Genomic DNA, 20,106 nt, shown 5'->3' with positions numbered 1-20,106 from the left:
AAGAGAAGGTGTGAAATGAATTGTATTTACTAGGTATTTATTTCATCATCTTTTCTTGCATCTCACTATTTCTTGCTGTCATCCTCTTTCTCACTGGAATGCTTTTGGGGATCTGTTTTATGCTTCTGTCCATACAAGAACCTCTTTGTTTTGTTTGCTTGCTTTGTTTTCATAATCTTTATTCTAAAACAATTTTTTCCAGCTTCACAATTACATATCAACTAAGTATGCCATTTCTGATGCTGATAATCTTCCGATTCTGAGTAATACAATCCCTTTCAGGCCCTAATCTTAGTAGATCAATGAGCACGACAATCCAAATGGTAGCAATAAAGTGTCCAATGTAGGTTACCCGGATAAAGGTCTGTGAACATGGGCTTCCCTTTTGATCAGCTACTCTTTATCAAGTGAGAAGCTAGCTGGGCTGCCTCAAGTTCCCAGGGTCTGAAAGTTGACTTTACAGACACGTTGATTTGCTGTCGTCTAAGATAGAGTGCACTGAAGGCACAAACTAATCACATCCATCCTTTCGACTCAATTGTTCCATCCCTGAGTATGTCGTTAAAGGCATGACTCTATGACATTTGAGCAGAGTACACTGCCACACCAACCAGTGCTTAGCCAGTGCTGCCCAGTATGCTCCACTGTCAGACAGAGAGTGATGGGAACTCAGCATTGTTTGTGCTGTTCTCAGGTTTGGCTTTTTTTTTTTTCTTTTTCCTTATGAAGCCTATCGCTCATCTAATACCAAAGCCTGATATGTGACAACTAAGCTACTTGTCACATACTATATATTACTCATTCAGGCCATGGTAAAAACCTATGTCCTTTGGTTGGTGTAAAGTTAAATAGCCAAAAATGTACAAAGCATCCAGTGCAGAGTGAACATGATAATACCTGGGTGATGCTTCTGTTATTAACAATATGAAGGAAAGTATTTTACATTTTCTTACTTTTTCTTCATATTCTTCCCATATCCCCAAATAGTGCCTAGAAGTTATCATTGACTTTTTAGAATTAAAAAAAAAACAACTCCCAATCAATAATAGATTCTAAAAGAAAGTCTGTACTAAGTCTTAAATGAAAACACTTGCTTAAACATTAATCACATCTCTCTGCTATCAATTATGAAGTGCTTTAATAAACACAAAATGTATAATGATTGTTTACTGCTTTTTATTTGAAACATTGTATACACATCACAGGAGCAGGATGAATTTGCAATTAATTAGCAAATGATCATGACAGCATGCCACCCTATACAATTTATGCAACACCTGCCTTTATTATTTTAGAATCCATGAATGAGAACAATCACAGCAAAGTGCCATTTGACAGACAAGCCACCTAATTAAAATGCTACCAGGCACAGAAAATGGAGCAGAAATTAATCAGGAAGAATGTTGTTTGCCAAAGTCAACAGATTATTAATACAATACAGAAATACCGGAGCATAAAATAACTCCATCTTCCAAATATTCTAGTCAGAGGCTTTAGAAGACAACTCAGTTTTGAAAATTTACCTTCTTTTCAATTATTTGGGAGTGGTTATAGCAGATCAGAGACCATTATTGTCTGCAGAAATTACAGTGTATTGAGGAACAATGGAGGTTTAGATAATTAATATAAGCATGTTAGAATGTCAGGTGTGTTCAGGAAAAGTTTCACACTATTGATGGACCTCACTTTCTTTTAAAAGTATGATAGACAGTACATAGAATCTAAGTAATGATGATATGAGGAGGCTAATCTTCATTTTCAACTTCATTCAGCTTAGAATTGTAAAGAAGAAATATACCTATGAGTATGTCTGTGACAGTGTTTCCAGATGTTGAACTGAAGAAGCAAGACCCACACTCCAAATGTCAGTCTCGTGATTTCATGGGTTGGAGTTCTAGACTGAATAAAAAGAGAAAAAAAGAGAAGTAATCTTATTACCAGTGTTCCTCTTTCTCTGCTTTCTGACTATGGACACTTTGACTGGCAACCTTTTGGTCTTCCCACCATACTCTCTCCCATGATTGACTGTATCCCCCCAAACTGTAAGTTGAAAGTAGTCCCTGTCCTTAGATTGTTTACAGGTATCTTGTCACAGCCACAATAAAAGTGACCAATGCAGTGACTATCAGGACAATTATTTATTTGTAAGGTAGCCACCCAATGTGCATGTGTAAGAGCGGGGAGAAGGGGCAGAGAAGTCACATCTGAGATTCCAGTGCTGCTGGGATGCTTTACTCTTTCAAACAGCCATGCTCTTAATTCTGAAGTTTTAGCTGCGTGTTCTAAAGAATTCGTAGTGAAGGCGTATACAACTTTAAGTAAGTCATTATCCAGTAATATTTCTGCTGTTTTAGAAGTTAATATTCTGTTTATATAATTGGCCAAGTTCTGCTGTATTTTGAACGATGTTACAAGCTCAGGGCCCAACCATTTTTATATCATTCCGGGCATCTTGAATCAACATGACCTCCATTAGAGATCAGAAACTGAATCTACTATAAATGGGCAGAAGAGAGTAGGAAGATGACACAGTATGTAAAAGTCCTTGTAGTGAAAGTCTGATGCCCTGAGTGTGTAAAAGTCCTTGTAAGGTAAGACTGATTCCCTGAGTCCAATCTTTGAAACTCATGTAAAAAAATCTGTTTGCAAATGGTATGCATCTGTGAACCCAGCACTCCTATTGTGGGAGATGAGAAATAGAGATAAGATAATTTCCCTGAAGCTCATAGGCCAGGCAGCCCGGAGAATGCTAGAAACAAAGATCTGGCCTCAGGCCAGAGAAATGGCTCAGTGGTTAAGAGCACTGACTGCTGCTCTTCCAGAGGTCCTGAATTCAATTCTCAGCAACCACATGGTGACTCACAACTGTCTGTAATTAGAAATGTCCTCTTCTGGTGTGTCCAAAGACAGCTTCACTGTACTCATATAACATTAGTTAAACAAACAAACAAACAAACAAACAGATCCAGTCTCGGATTAAGGTAGAAGGTTCAGCTATGCAAAGCCTATGTGGTAATGCAGTGATCAATCTGACTTGGTATGTCTATATTACATTCTCTCTTCCCAGTGCTCAGGGAACATTTCAGAAGAGAGGGCAGAAAGGTTGCAAAGGCCAGAGACTGAGAACAAATGGTGTGACATAGTATATGAACATGACATAGCTGCTGCATTCACGAATTCATAAAAGCTGTGGGCAACTGCCCATTACCTGTACAAGATCAAGCCAGTCAACACTCATACAGTTGTGGAGGAGGGACTCACAGGTCCGACCTCTAGGTGAGAAGCTATTGGCTGTTGCTAGCTGCTAGGAGAGGTAGAGAGTCAAATTTCTTCAAGACTATGATGCTAATAGGTCTCTCATGCTCTAATGGTTGGCCCCTAACCCTTGCATATAAAAGCCATACCAATTGAACTCAGTGGCCTTTAAAAGGACAAAATAAAGAGACATGAAATTGAAAGGGATGTAGAGGAGAAGGGTCTTGTCTTGAAAACGTAGAAGGGAAGGAGGGACAGGTAAATATGCTTAAAATACATTATGAATTTTATAAGGCATATGTACACATAAATTATATAATACACACACACACACACACACATATATATATATACAATTCAAATATATGGATGAAAGTTTTTCTTTCTTTTTTTTAAAGAAAGATATTTTCTTTCTTTACATTTCAAATGTTGTTCCCTCTCCCAGTTTCTCTCCCTCTGGGAAACACCCTACCACATACTCCCTCCCCCAGATTCTATGAGGGTGTTCCTCCACCTACCCACTCACTCCCACTTCCCACCCCCTGCCCTCCATTCCCCTACACTGGGGTTTCTATCAAGCCTTCATAGGACAAGGACCTCTCCTTCCACTGATGCATGACTAGGCCATCCTCGGCTACATATGCAGCTGGAGTCAAGTGTACTCCTTTGTTGATGGCTTAGTCCCCTGGGAGTTTTGGGGTGGATAAAAGTTTTTTATTTATTTATTTATTTATTTATTTATTTATAAAAATGTGGAAGGAGAGAGCACATTCTCCAAAAATTCAAATGTGTACAATGGCAATTGCACACTGATGCACACAAAAATACAGTACACACACACACACACACACACACATACATACACCACAGAATTTTAAATATAGTTGATGCATATATCTTTAGGGCCTTGAAGGCTGTGAAGAGTCACCATAATTGCAGCAACTCTTATGAAGGAGAACATTTTTGGGGGCTGGCTTACAGCTTCAGATGTTTAGTCCATTATTATCATATTGGGAAGCATGGTGGTATGCAGACAGAAATGGTGTTGGAGAGGAAGCTGAGAGTTCTACATCTGGATCCTCAGGCAGCAGGAAAAAAAAATATTGACCCACTTGGTCTAGTTTGAGCTTCTGAGACTTCAAAGCTCTCCCCCAGGGACACACTTCCTCCAACTAAGACATAACTATTCCATGGTTGCCTTTCAGGGCTTGAAGATAAGTCCCTCATGATGAAGACACAGCATACTATGGAAATGGGATTTGGAAAATTGATCTGGCTCTAACGTGGAAGCCTCTTTCCTGAGGTCTAGCTTCCTTAGTATCAGAAAGGACTGTCAAACTGCCAGGAGAAGGATCAACCAGTAGTACTCCCCAGCTGTGATGCCAGTGAACTTTAACAATGACAAGCAGAGTAAGATATCCCTAATGCTGCCTCAGTGTATGTCTTGGTGGTAACCAATAGCTGTCTAATTGGACCTAAGACATACTATGAAGGAAATCATACCTAGCACTAGAATCTTAGCTAACTTCCTGGGACTAGTGAGGTTCTTGGAAGGAAACCTTCTACTGTCAATTTAGTGCCTAGCATCTTTCCTAACTGATATACTCACAATAAGTTTAACTCTCAGCCTTCATTAAAGAAGCCTTTGAAAAAAAAGTAAACAAAGACTATACAGAAAACCATAACAAGCTCCAATGTAGAGATCAACAGATTGTGTGGCACCAAACTCCAATGGATATATCTACAGCACAACACCTACACCTAAGGCTAAGGGAACATCGGGGAACAAGGGCTTGAAAGCTTATAAGATCCAAAGGACCATGAAGTCTCCTGTGAGTTTGTGTCTCTTTGAAATGATGTGGAAAGCATACTCACGATGCCTCAACAATACAGCTGCCTAAACAAGACTTGGACAATGGAAATATCAGCAGACATGTTAATTGATGCAGAAGGGGGAGATCTTACAGGGTCCCACACCTAAACAAAGAACTATAGGCAGCTAACAACTGCTGAGAGGAGAATTAGCCTCTCTCAGGGGTGAGCTCCCTAAGTGGAGAATTCATTTCTGTGAACTGCAGAATATAACTATACAAATAGACCATGGGGCTCAAAAGAGAGTGAGAGAATTCCTTTGTAAAGTGACCCCCAGTGTGAACAATAAATCTTTATTGTTGTTCTGATGTCTTTTGTACAGATTCCAGTAAAATCTAAAAGGACCATGCATGATGATAGATTTTGTGTATTGTCCTAGAGGTTACCAATGAACAGGAACAAACAACTTTAAAATGAAAGGAAAAGGAAAAGGAAAAGGAAGAGGAAGAGGAAGAGGAAGAGAAAAAGGAAAAGGAAAAGGAAAAGGAAGAGGAAAGGTCTTCCTTTCAGGAATATCAGTTGAATTTTCATCATGGAAGATCAGATGCAAAACCAATGAATAGCGACTCTTTCCTCAAAATTGAAAGGTAGGAAACTTCTTTGAAAGGGTAAACTGAGTTCTATCTTGGGAAGCAAGATAAAGGATGGAGATTCAGGTGCAAAATTGTATACATCAGGTAGTAAATAAGTATTATCTGAGGTGAAGAAGTTAGGATGTTTTTCTGGGATATTGATTGCATGGGCTTTTTATGTCTAGTCCAGGTCAATTATCTCTCTGTGGCCACTTTTACCTCTTTCATAGGAGCTCACAGAAACAAACTGGGGAATTCTTTCTGAACTACTGTCTGTTTGCTGGTCTTGGATGTTGTCAGTTTTTAAATCAAAATTTGTTTTCTACCTAGTGATTCTTTAATTGATTGTGAACTAGTAACATTTGTAATGAACAGAAATCTTGTAAGGCAGACATCATGTCAGTCTGGTAGAGTCTCATGAACTATGCACAGCCTAGGTCTCCCTCTTCCTACTCTCTTTGTTTTTAGTGTTATACAGCATGTGTGCCTTTAGCAGTAAATTCTGAACAGCTCATTATGTGCCAGGATTTAAGGCAGTCTCTTCCCAAGTCTGTTGGATATCTAAGATATATGCTTCTTAAAAAATACAATCCCCTCTTTGTTTTCTCTTTTGTATTATTGTAATAATTTACTGCACTCTGACAGGGTTCCTCTCCTAATTATGGGCAAATAGCTCTAAGGCTAATTATTTATCAAATTATCAATGCAGGAAGAATCTGTGTTTACCAGAGAACTGTTTGCTTTCATGCAACGCTATAAAGTTTTTCTTATTTCTTTCTTGACATTTATCTCTTCAGAGAAGCATACAAAATGAGAATAATACTCAGGGCTCACAGTCACTGTATATGTTTATCCATTTAATTGCCATTGTGACAAATTGTACAGATATTCTTATGTAAGAAACATTATGGAGATAGTACTCAGCTAATCATGAACATTGCTCCCCAGGACCGAGGAATAGCAGCATTAGTCAGCTTTCTGTCACTGTGACAAAATACTTGAGAAAAACAATTAAAAACAAAGAAGAGCTTATCACAGATAATGACCCCAATGGCTATTACTGGATAGCTTAAAAAGTGTCCATGGAGATAACATTTTTCTCACCAAGACTGGAATGACAGGGAGCTACCTACGCACTATATAGTAAGAGGTAGAATTTGTTAAGGCATGTGCTCCACAGCCAGAGAGCATTATTTTCTTGTGTTTAGGGAACCTGGCAGGGGCAGGGCTGCTGGTATGCTGAGAGGGGATCCTTCCATAGAGAAATACAGGGCAGATCTAGAGAATCTGGGAAGGACTAGATATATGACTTTGTTCTGAGTGCAAAGGCTAACCTTGAAGGATTTTAGACTTTTAAGCACAACACTGAAAGCCTGTGACTTGTTCTGTTTGTTTGTCAATAATATGTGTATTCTATCCAAGGTTTAGCCTCCCATTGTGAGAAGTAATTTATCACTTATTAATTGTTCCTTATGTAGAAGACACATAACACCTATATCCAATGAAACTGGCCATTTCCTTCAGAGTGCTAGGTTGTAAAAGCCGTAAAATTGACATATGGGAAATTCAGAGAGTTGCAAAAATGCCAGCTGCTTCTTGTGGAGTGCCTGCTATATGCTTACACAGTTAAATGCAATATGCATTCTGACCTCCTATAAGGAAAGTAGCCTTCAAAGAGCTGAAGAAACACTCAAGTCCACAGCTGCTTCGGACAGAACCAGCACTGCATCGCATTGGCTCTTGTACTCTGAAGCTAATGGCCTTTTGTCTGTGCCATGTGCCACACAGAGAATGTGTGCCCCTCTATTCTCTTGATGGCCTATGTTTGTGGCAGATGATCTCTTCTCAAAGGCCTTCTGGCTTTTATTGAGCCTGGGTTTTATGAGCAGTTTGGCACATAAGCCATAAATCACAAAACGGTCTGCAGTAATTTGTTCTGTGTATTGCCATATTTGACTAAATGATCCTGTAAAGTAATACTTATAATTTGAGAATCCTCTCCTCAACATCTCCCCATTTTCTATGGAGCCATCAAGAGGAAAACGATCAGAGAAATCGCAACCGACAGATGAGAAGGTAGAGCTAAAGGTGGTGTTTAAGTTCAAGATGGTATGATGATTGTTATTACTAAATGGATTACTGTGAGATGAATGCAGTAATAAAAAGCACGTTTCTCCAGCTCTGTAAGTGGATGCAGTTCCCTTAGGCACCAGCATGGAAGGATAATTAAATGAGCAGCTTTGGGGGAATCAAAGCAGGTCTAAGACATGAAGCTATGCATTAAGACAGGCTGCACTGAGTGCAGGAGATAGTGACGCCGACCAAGCCTCTCATGTTGTTCTGCTGTGTGTGATACCAGCTATGGCTGCTGCTCAGAGCGCTCTTCCCTTACCCCTTGCATGGTGCGTGCATGGCAGGGCCCTCGGTGCTGTGTGCTTTGCCATGAGTACTTGGAATACTATTGTGACTTTGTCTTCTGAGATTAGTAAGTCCAGAGAAATTAAAAATAAGGCAGGCTTTTGTTGATTGTAGAGGCTTATCCTCATCTGCCTTTGATGCTCTGCTGTTAAATCGTTTGCTCTGAACTGACTTAATACAACTCTTAATGTTTTTTCTGCTTGAGTTCTAAATATCTTTGCAATTCACGTTAGTGAGCCTGGCTAACCAGTAAAGCCTGTTAAAGCGTGGATCCTCTTAGCCATCCAGCAGCTTCAATGCATAAAGTCAAAATTTAATCTTTCTGCATACCTGTGTCATCTTATGGTCTCACTTTTTTTTGATCAGAGCTTTGGATTTAGAAGATTTGAAACTTTTTTAGAAGTGTGTGTGTGTGTGTGTGTGTGTGTAAGAAGCTAGTCATAGCCTTTTTAAAATTATTATTTATTCACTTTACATCCTGCTCACTGTCCTTCTCGTGGTCACCTCCCTCCCACAATCCTTTCCCCATCCCTGAAGCTTTTTTTTTAAAAAAAAAACTCATTTATTTTTTATTTTGTATATCTGTGTCTGTGTCTGTGTCTGTGTCTGTGTCTGTGTCTGTGTCTGTGTCTGTGTCTGTGTCTGTGTCTGTGTCTGTGTCTGTGTCTGTGTCTGTGTCTGTGTCTGTGTCTGTCTGAGTATGTGTATGTGTACGACACAAGGGCAGGTACCTATGAAGGTAAGAAAAGGGAGTTGGCTATCCTGGACCTAGAGTCACAGGTGGTTAAAACTAACTCTAGGTGAACATCCTGCTGTTGGTTCTAGGAACCAAATCCAGGTCCTCTGCAAGAGCAATGAGTGCTCCTCACTGCTGAGTCATCTACCCAGTTGTGATTTCCAATCCCCTTTTAGTGATGCTTACATATTAAACCTACCTTAAGGTTTTTGATGAACCAGGAAGTAAAGACTCCTGACCTTTTGAGATAATGGGCCAGGTTAACATGTGTTTTCGCCTTTGTGCTATTTCTGTGAAGAGATACCATGACCATGGCAACTCTTATAAAAGAAATCATTTAACTGAGGCTTGACTACATATTTAGAGGTTTGGGCTGTTATCCGTGGCAGGAAACATGGCGGCATGCAGGCAGATATAGTGCTGAAGAAGTAGCTGAGAGTTCTACATCTGGGCAGGATGAGAGACATTGGGCCAGTCCTGGACTTTTGAAATCTCAAAGCCCACCCTTGGTAAAAAAAAAAAAAAAAAAACACTTCCTCTAACAAGGCTAAACCTACTCAAGTAGTGTTACCACTTGAATAAGCATTCAAAGATATGAGCTTATGGGGGCCATTTTTATTAAAGAAAACAACACAGCATGTGACATAGGCCATGATGACAAGAGATTGTTTTAGAAGAGGATAGTTGTAACAAAACAAACATGTAGGCTTGAGGAGGGGGGGGGAAGGGAAGCTCACATCTTATTACAAATCTTTTCAGTTGTTCAAAATGATTATGTTATGTCTTTAAGGTTAAATAATAATTAAGTTTCTTCTATTTCCCATAAAAGAAAAATTCATGGAATCATGCAGAGTCTTTTTGTTTATTTTGTTTTTTCTTTTTATTTACTCTTCTTTCAAGCAACACATCCCAACCACTATTTCCCCTCCTTCTACTCCTCCCAGCCCCACCCCTCTCTGCCTCCCCACCCCTCCAGATCCAGGGCTGCTCTGTTTCCCTGGGAATCACACAGGTTGTTAAAAACAGGTTTGTGGGATGATGGTTCTCCTTTACTTAATGGGATGCCTTATTTAAACTGCTTCCCATCATCATGCCTCTACAAGAATGTCTTCTCTACTGCTCTGTGAATATGCAGTTCTACCTCACTCTGACTCTTGCATTACTTTTATTAAAAAAAAAAATCACAAAGAGCAAAATCTCCCATAAGAGAGACCTCCAATGGTGCAGGATAGAGTGAGATCCGTTTTTAGTGATTACCGAATCACACTCTACCATGTCACATCTGGGTGCCTTGCTTTACCTGGAGGTTGATGCAGACCTTGGAGTTGATCTAATATTTCCAGCCAGTAGGAAGACTGGGTACATGAACCCCCAGGGGAACCTGCAACATGCCTGGAAGACTTATTCTAAGCACGTTTTGGGTCTTTGTTGGGCAGAGAACTCAGGAAAAATAAATCACAAGGAAGCCTAATATCTTACTTCTTGAAAGAAGAGGATGCTGCCCACTGGAATGTTCTGAATACAATTAGCAATAAGTCCATTTTTACCCTGAACAAATCTCTTTTACCTTTAACATCTCTTAGATTGAGATCATGTCCCTGTGCAAATTCTTCCTCTCTGAGGAACTCTCCTGTGTCACTGGCATCCTGCTTTATCTGGTGTTATCCCTGGAACAGCAGTGATAGCAGGATCTGGGGTTATGCAAGAAATATAGACTCTCAGGCTCACCTAATCCTACTGAACAGAGAATCCAGAGTTCAATAAGAACCCTGGGTGATTCTAATGACAGAAAGCATTGAGAAACTCTGGACAGCTAAGCCTCTCCTAAAATCTCTCTTGACCATAGTAGGTCTGAGCTAGGTTTGAACTTGATTTTTGGGTGGCAAACAATGCCTGTCTGCCTCTTGTTCTTATTCCTTTTCCGACTTCTGTGAATTAGCCATCTGCTAAATGTTGGGCCAGCTTGTCTCATGTTAGGTCGTCCCTTATGTGGTATCTGAATAAGTTTCTCTGAGAGGGAGGGGCAGAGGATAATCCAGATGAGATAAGGAGGAATTGTTCCAGCTCATCTTGGACCAGAGCAGCCCCTCTCCTTTGTTCTTTCTTCTATAACTTAATCAACTTTCCTCTCTAATGAAGAACCTGGCTCTTCTGAAGACAGTACTTAACTACTAATATTCTAAAATCTTGTTTAACCTTACTGCTAAGATTAAGGGACATTGCACATAGAGGAAGGACTTTACACTGTAAACAAAAAATTGGAAAAATTCCCTTAGCTCTAATACTTTATATATAATATTAATAATATTATATATAATATATATAAAATATATATATATATTTATACACACACACACAGTTTTTGTTTTTGTTTTTTTGAGACAGGGTTTCTCTGGCTGTCCTGGAACTCACTTTGTAGACCAGGCTAGCCTTGAACTCAGAAATCCACCTACCTCTGCCTCCCAAGTGCTGGGATTAAAGGCGTGCACCACCACGCCCGGCTACATTTATATTTGAATGTGTTCCTTTCTAACCTAACTTTCTTTTGATTTTCCAGCCAGCCCTATGGCTGACTTTCAAAGACATAAGGCTAGATATCAGTTGATCATCAACTTCCTACTGGGTATTATTCTTTCTTATTGAGAGCTCTTGCAGCTCAATGTCAGGTTCCATCCTTTTTCCTGTTTGCTAGCAATCTGTCTTATGAGGTTCTTTTCACTATTGTCTGAATTTTCCATTAGAGAAACTAAATTTCAAGAAAAAGTCATTTCCCCAAGGTGATAACTCCCAGACCAGATTGTTGAGGGAGATTGTTAATCCTGTGATTCACCAGGAAAAAAAAAAAAAAACAAAACAAAAACCTCCACCATTTCAGGCCAATTTTAAGCAAGATTTTATTAAGTTTTACATACTGACCAAGACATGGACTTTGGTTAGGGCTCTTCCCTGAAATTTCCCAGCCCAAACTTGGCCTTGATCCATGTGTTGCAGGGGCTTATGAGGACAAATGTATAGGCCACTGAACTTTCCCATGAGGCATTCTTATTTCCGAAGAACTACAATTACCAGCATTCCAGGAACTTACCCAGTAAGGCGGGTGGGGCTTGCAGGTTAATTTTGTGCATTACAAGGTGTGTCCTGATGATGGGTGACTGCAAAGGTAATAAAATTTAGAGTTTAACACAACCTCTTATTTTTAAAGTGTATCATCTGAGGCAGATTATTTTAATAAGCAATGGTCAACATTGGTGAGCCTAAGGCTTTGCCACTGACTGATCTAATGTTCTGCATGCATCAGTTCATTTTGCCCATCTTATTAAGGACATTGGATGACCATGATTATATGATTATCAGCCAAGTCAGAGAAAGGTTAAGGAGCATAGGCATTACCAGAGCTTGGATGTAAACTCAGCCTTTGCGTCTCCATTCCAATATGTTTTCTTGGAAGAATAAAAAAAAATGTCCCAGATGCTTAAGGAGATGCAGATGAGCGTTCTCCATGATGCATTTAACCCTAAAGCAGGCAAAGCCTTTATAATAAAGGGCAAGAAGCACAGTTTGGGAAGGCCAGGTGTGACAGTGCCCCTGTTTGCACAGAGATTTCCCCAGAGGGAGCAGCAATGCCCTTCAATCTTTGTCTCCCTTCCCACCTAAGCAATTCTTTTGTTATCAGGGAAAAGATCAAAGGAGAGAAGGAAAAATAAACGTTTTGCTATTTAAATGGTCAAATGACACAGTGACTGCAGCTGAATGCTCAGCTGTTCCTCTGAAACCATAGCAATCAAAGGCGAACCAGTCTGAGGTTAGGAGGGTTTAAAACATCCCAGCAAATCTGTGGAGGAGAATCAAGGCCCAATCTGCATCTGAGTTTGTGGTAGATGGATGCTTGATGGGCATATGATATGTCTTCCCAAACAAGATCTCCTTTGAAGTATGAATTGACACTCACTGACCTCTCCAGGGCTCCGTCTTGATATGTTATTGTGTGCTTCATCCCAGGAAGAGGTAGAGTCTGGCAGCTTCAGGAAGATTCCAAGGCTCTCTGTAAGACAGGCTGAAGCCTTGCAGGACAATGGGATTCAGACAGACATGACAGCTCAGCTTGATCCATTCATGCAGAAGGAGAGTGCCTTGGGGAAACACACAGATGCAGGGTGCATGTCGGGTCTCATATTCTGAACCAGGTTCAGTCACTTAATAATAAAATGAAGGAGGAAAACTCTGGTATATGTCTGGGTAAGGATGGAGAAACACTTGGTAAACTCCTTTGGACAATTGGCTATCCACCCAATCCCTCCATCCTCGATTCTTCTGTTTTGTCGAAGCAGCAGCAGCAGCAGCAGCAGCAGCAGCAGCAGCAGCAGCAGCAGCAGCAGCAGCAGCAGCAGCAGCAGAACCAGCAGCAGCAAAGCTGTTCCAGGGACTTGGGAAAAGTTTTCTCAAGGAAATAATTTTCATCTCACTTTGGAATACTTTGGAATCTTATGTCTGCTTGGGGTTTGGTAGTGGAACAGGAATTAGTTCAGGTCATCTGCAGCTGAGCCCAGAGCCTCTTCAGAGCTGCAAGGGCACAGGTCGGTTCTGATACAGCCCCTCAGGAGTGGTTTGTTTTTAGTGAGTCTCAGTGTAACCTTGACTTCCAATGTGCTCTCTGAAGATGCATGAAAGTGGGGATAAAAAAGGAATGGTGTGTGTGTGTGTGTGTGTATCCATGGGCAAGCTCAGCACTGTGTCTCTTAGGATTCTCTGGCTCTGGTAGTCCTCTAAGGAGATAGCACTCCAGGGTACCAGTGGTTACAAAAACTCTGAGCATGTCCTAAAGGACATGCAAAAAGGGGAACTGGAAAACTCACAACCTGGAGCGAAGTTTCTTATTTCCTTCCACTGCTGTGTCATATGCACTTAAAGAACATGCTTTGGGTTTTATGAACTCAAGAGTGTGGCTCTGGCCACATTAGCTCTAAAAGTTGTCAACAAAAACATTTCTAGTCATTCCTAATCTGCTTTTTTTCCTTTGTCATTAACTATCTTCTGAATCTTTAGGAATTAGATAAAGCAATCCTTAATTTTTAATTCTCTAAGTTTTCTCAAGTCAGGACCCAGGAAGGACAGGTACAAGTTTCCTACTCTGATCTCAGTGAGAACACAGCATACAGACATGTGCACATCATCAAGCAAAAGGCACTTGCTATGCTATATGTCTATGTGCATAGACACATAGAGGGACTCTGTGTCTAAACATCACCTCTTAAAATTCTTGGCTTAATTCAAGCAAAACTTCTATTACACACTTAAAAGAAAATGAAGCCTTCTCTTTTATTTGCACAGAAATATTTGTTTAGTGTAAGAAATAGGCTTGAATTTTAAGGTATTTTCTTAATAACACTTTCACAAAAGTGCCTCAATGGTCAATGAAGGTCTGTTTACAGAGTCATATTTTGTCTCTTTCATAGTTTAAGCAGTCTCAGAGTAGCCCATTATATTTGCATAGTAGTTTGTAACAAGAAAATAATTATTTTGGGGATGCATTCTGTTTATATCACAAACACACAACATGCTATTTTTCTTTCCTTTTGTTTCTTTGTTTCTTCTTATGATTAATTTGTTGTTGGTGATGGAACCCAGGGCAGCTCATATGCTAGGCAAACACTCTATCCCTGTCCTGCAGGGCTTATTTTATTTCATGTGCTAATAAAATGGTACAAAAATTAAAACCCAGATTGCCTCTCTTTCATGTGAGAAGCACGTTGGGATAAAGGCAAGGGAACTACATTGCGATATTTCATCTACTGCATTATACAACCCCCTGCATAAGTGATTACAATCATTAAACCCTTTTATCTCCTAAAAAAGCTAAAGTGACAGTCTCTATAGTTACTGTTATTATGTAAAGTATATATAGAGTTTATTAAGTGCTTCATGCCACCACCTGTTTATGACAAGCACTCAATACTTAGGTGTGTTCTCATTGCCATTATGTTTGCTATATGTAAATCACCCAAAGTCTTTCACTATCACTTTGTGTTATTTTGAGCAGATTGATTACATATTTCATAAAGGTATCATTTAAATTAATCACTTTAGTTCTGTTCACACACCAGAATTGACTGATTTTCTTCTATGAATTTACTCATGGTATCTCTATACTTGTGAAGAGCCAAGTGTTCTTAGGATGCTCAGAAGACACTGCAAGGCCGGATGACTGTACTCGTGGCTGATGGGATTGAATTTTATTAGCTAACATCAGATCTTCATAGAGCGGGAAGCCATGAAGAAAGATGTTCTGTGACTTCAGGCAAATCACCTCCCCCAGTTCCAAGAAGTCTTGTCTATTCTCGTGCACATGTTAAAAGGCTGTCAGTAAGGTTATGGGAACCCTTCATTCCTCAAAGGAAGATGCATTTTCCACCTTCTACTTCTTTATAAACTTTGACTCTATAAGAAGGAGGACAGTGCCCCTATCAGTCAGGCACAGACACTTCCAGACACATTCTTACACTGATGGTATGTGGAAGTGTTATCGTGCTAAAGGGCAGGAAAGGGCCTATTTCAACCTTTGGACTCAGAGGTAAAAAAATTCTTCTTAGTTCTTCTAGCTTCAGACAACTTGTGTGCTCTTTGCTACCTAGTCTTTGTCTGAGGGTCTTACCCCTGCAAGGAAATCCTTCTCATCAATATGGTAGTGTACATTGACATGTTTCCCAAACAGGGACACAGAGCACATGACACACAGGAATGGATGCTGGGGACATATGAAGTCTTTCTTCTTTATTTGTTCTTATATTAGTATATATTGGTGTAGTAGATATTATGTAGATTACTTAGTGGTGAGGTCTAGATTTGAGTGTGATGTACCCACTGGTTTCCTGGAAAGATGTAAGATGTCTCAGAGATTAGAGTTTATATTATGGGCATTCATATTTCATTAAACCATCATTTGGAGGAATTTTATCATTCCCATGAAGGTATTACCAAAACTAATACTTTCTTCCACATTTAGCTACATTTTTTTCATTCCACTTTCCAAGTAGTTTTGGTGTAACTTGTCATAAGGTAAAACTTTAGGTAATAACAGAACACATACAATTTTTTAAAGATTACAAAGAACATAAAAGGATGTAAGAATTCCTATTCCTGATTGGTGCCATGCTGGCCATTGCATCCTGGCAGAACACATTATTCCCATCTGTGTTGTTACTGCAAACAAACTCACTGTGCTGCCAGTCATATCAAAGGAAAACAAGTACATTTGCACACATCACAGAGTTCTAGCTAATGGCATCTAACATATATAGTGCTGGCTTATGTATCTGCCAGTAGACTATAATTATTAGCTTATAGTGTTCTCATGTGTATGTGTGTGTGTATGTTTGTGTGTGTATGTGTGTGTATGTGTTAGAATGAAGTTTCACAGTGAAAGTTTTGCCAACAGTATCTATCTTGATCTTACAACCTTTTTGATCACATCATTTCCCCTCACCTTTGATTTAATCATACTATTTTTTCTCAAGTTTTCTAGGAGCAAATGACCATATCACACGCATATCTACTACATATATGCAATACATAGTTGACTTCATCATCTAGGTTTATGTAAATTTACACTATGATGTTCTCAAAAAAAGAAAATAACCCAATGACTAATTTTTTTTTTAAAGAACACATCCACACTTTTATGTGGCAAATATGAACAAACAAAAATTGTCATTTTTTTTCCAGGAATTGAAAGGCCTAGAAGTCTCTTCTGTTAGCTTCAGAACCTCATTTACTGGTTCTAGTATTAGGAAGAGTGGAGAATGGACACAGGTTAAGAAAGCAAAAGCCTTTTACTTATGCCTGTGCTGTTTTGGAGCTTCTGGTATTTGTTAAAATGTTCTGAAGTGGGGCAAGTATACAGACGTTGACTTTCTCTTGTGGATCCTTTTCCTAGGTTGTTGAATTTGCAGATCTCAGTTGTAGTTGATACTTCAATTACTTTGGTCTCTCAAGACTCATCTCACCAGAATACCTGCTGGCTTGTATCTCTTTGGAAATGACTTTCTCCTCTATATGCCCTTTGTGTCTAGTCCATGGGAAACCAAGACCTGGTTGTCAGCTAGAGCAAAGCTCCCTCATTCCCTGTTCCATCCTTCTGTTATGGTTAATGCTGATTCTTCATCTGGCAGGATACAGAATCAGTGTTGGGACACACCACCTAAGCATGTCTGCGAGAGTTTCTAGAATGTGTTAACTGAGGTGAGAAGACTGACTATAAATACGTGAGATGCCATTCCATGGCCTAGTACACTGAACTGGCTGGAAAGAAATAGTGATATGAGCATCAGAGTTCACCCCCATGTGTCCTGAATAAAGAAGTATTGTGACCACATGTGCACGTACTAGCTGCTATGTCTTTCCCATAGTGGTAGACTGTATCCCCTTCAACTTTTCTTCCTAAGATTGCTTTAGCTGAGTATTTTGTCACAGCAAGAAAAGTTACCCACTTATGTCCTCTTGTCTTCATGACAAGGTGTAGTATACACTTGACTAACAATTGGGGTGACAGTCATAAAACACGTTGTCTCCTAAATTCCAACCTTCTCTGTGCCTCTCAGAAGGTGCTCTTTAAAATGAGAACTTGTGTGTTCCTCTCTGAGACTGAAGGGTGAGGACAGTCAAGGAAATTGACAGCTCATAGATTTCAGTGAAGTCCTGGTAGCTTAGGTATCTTAACATGCCTTACAAAAGCTTCATCTTAGTGATTTTATGTACAAATACTGAGAAAAGAGAAAAACTCAAATTTGGCCTCTTATTATATCTCAAAACATATATTATATGTGAGGTCTTATTGTTTGTGTGTGTATGTGCACACACACATGCATATGTCATGATGTGAGTGTGGACCACAGAAGACATTTTTTTTGTGAGTCAGTTCTCTTGTTGAGGCCTACCCCTGTTATTGTTTTTGGTATTTGTATACTCTATACACCAGCTGGCCCATGAGCTCTTGGTAATCCTCCTGTCTCATAATCCTACCTTATTGAAAAAGTGCTGGGATTACAGAGTCATACCATGTCATCTAGTCTCCTTATATGGTTTTGGGGATTAACTCTGGCCACCAGGCTTGTGCGGCAAGCGTTTCTATGCATCATGCCATCTTGCTAGCTCAGTTTGAATTCTTAAACTTGAATATGTTCAAATCCTCTAGTAGAACGTTAAAGTTTTAACTAGTATATGATTCTTAAGAAATAGACACTGAGTGGTCATTGCCATTTGTTCTATGATAGACAATTAGGTCCTGAGCGAGGTTTGTTTGTTTTGGCCACTTGTCTTCTGGATGTGACTAACTACCCAAGAAAACCAACTTAACGAAGTAAGAGGTTACTTTGGGTAGCAGTTGGAGAGTGAGTTTCATCATGGCTGAGAAGGCATGGTGGCAGGAACATGGGACAGGTGGGCACAGTGCAGTCACAGTAAGGATGGATGAATGCTGGTACTCTGCTTGTTATCTTTCTGTGAAGTCATCTAAGACTCCAGCCCATGAGATGGTGCAGCCCAGATTTAGGGGCTATTCACTTCCTTCATTTAACCTAATGGGAAAAACCTCACTGTCATGCTCAGAGGTTTGTCTTCTAGGTGATTTTAAGTCCTGTCAATTTGATGGTCAATATTGATCATTTTCAAAGGACAGTTGATTTTTGGCAGTTTATTTGAAAAAGATTGGCCTTTTAATAGTTGACAGGGACTCACTTTTACATTAAATCTAAACATCATGCTGTTCCTTGAGCACAACTTAACATCAAGCTGTACATACAGTATAACTGATAAAAACACACGTTTGTTGCATGCATTTATATATTGGGTTTCTGGGGCTATAAGAAAATACAGATTCTGGCAACCTTAAAAAATTAATAGTCGAAAATGTAAAAATCTTAAGGTACGAAAGTAATTTAACATTCACCCAGTTTTCCAGACATTCTTTGGGCAGTAAAAAGCAATTTACTAAAACTTTCTCAAAGGGAATTCAAATCTTCCTCCACAAACTATGCCTGGATAAAAAACAAAAGTGAGAATTGTTTTAAGGAAATATATTCATAAATGAGCTAAGGGGATCCTCGAGGAAGCATAGTATAATCGGGATTAATTTTGAAAACTCTGAGACGGGAGCTTCCTTTTATTAACTGATCATTTTCTTTCCTGGTGCCTTTTCCTCTTGGGGAGAAGCACTTCACTTTGCACTCCAGTGTTCTGGAAGTTTCATTAGTACTGTTTCCTCAGGTTGTGTTGCGAGGAATATTTAATACATGTTAAGACTTGGACCTTTGGGTTGTCCCTGAATTCCAGACTTGCAGAGTACCTTTTTCTTTCCTTGTGTGTATGTGTGTGTATTTCCTTCTGAAGAAAGATAGCTATACATACAAAAAGGAGTCTTAGGTTAAAGAGTAAATAAGTAAGACTTACCTTTATTTTTATTTTCCACTCTTAGTGCCTCAGAGCAGTCTGAGAATTGCCAAGGAGATTCATTTTTTGGAAAGGTGGCAAAGATGATACATGAAAGATTAACCTGATTTCCTCAAAAACAAAACAAAACAAAACAAAAACATGGTCTCCTCTCCTCTCCCCTCCTCTCCCCTCCTTTCCCCTCCTCTCCCCTCCTCTCCCCTCCCCTCCCCTCCCCTCCCCTCCCCTCCCCTCCCCTCCCCTTTCCTCCTCTCCTCTCCTCTCCCTTTTCTTTTTGTTGTTGTTATTGAAACTCTGGAGTGAGCCCAGGACCTCATACATTAGGTGAGCCTTCTACCCCTGGGCTGGATCCCCAGGCTTCATTTCCCTTGTAATTTTGAGACAGAGTCTTCGTATGCTCCCCAGGCAGTCCTTGAACTTGTGATTCTCTTGCCTCAGTCCCTGGAGTAGCTGGGGTTAGAAGCCTGCACTAGCAGTGCTACCTTGAACAGTCAATTTCTAAAATCTTGAATTAGAAATAACAAATTATCTCTGCTTACGACTTCAGGTGCAAGGGCATTTGTTAGAGACAGTAATAGCATTCCCTGGATTGTAGTGTTCACTGTGATGGTTACCATCGTTGCTACCGGAGTTTGGAAGAGTGTGCACTTTTACACTGCTGGCAAAGTATTGTTGATGTTTAGGAAAGCTGGGGGAATCTAGGAAATCTTTTGAGATGTATTTGTGAAAGGTGTTCCCAAATCTTATGTGTTTATATCTGTCCTGACCTCAAACAAGAGAGTTGATGATGAGGTAGCATCTGGAGAAATGTGT

At 39.8% G+C, this 20,106-nt stretch overlaps 1 long non-coding RNA gene across 1 annotated transcript; it reads right to left on the bottom strand.

Annotated features, from left to right (window-relative positions):
- Nucleotides 1–1,166: 1,166 nt before the first annotated feature.
- Gm35690 lies at nt 1,167–19,392 on the bottom strand. The gene is made up of 4 exons (XR_379661.3): nt 19,294–19,392; nt 12,807–12,983; nt 11,939–12,005; nt 1,167–1,899 (listed from the first exon to the last, which is right to left on the bottom strand). It is a non-coding gene; the product is annotated as a predicted gene, 35690 (long non-coding RNA).
- Between the last annotated feature and the right edge of the window lie 714 nt (nt 19,393–20,106).

This window comes from Mus musculus, chromosome 9 (genome assembly GCF_000001635.26).
Source record: "Mus musculus strain C57BL/6J chromosome 9, GRCm38.p6 C57BL/6J".
Taxonomy (NCBI): Eukaryota; Metazoa; Chordata; class Mammalia; order Rodentia; family Muridae; genus Mus; species Mus musculus.
The sequence above is the reverse complement of the archived record's forward strand: the minus strand, read 5'-3'. Positions and strand labels throughout refer to the sequence as shown.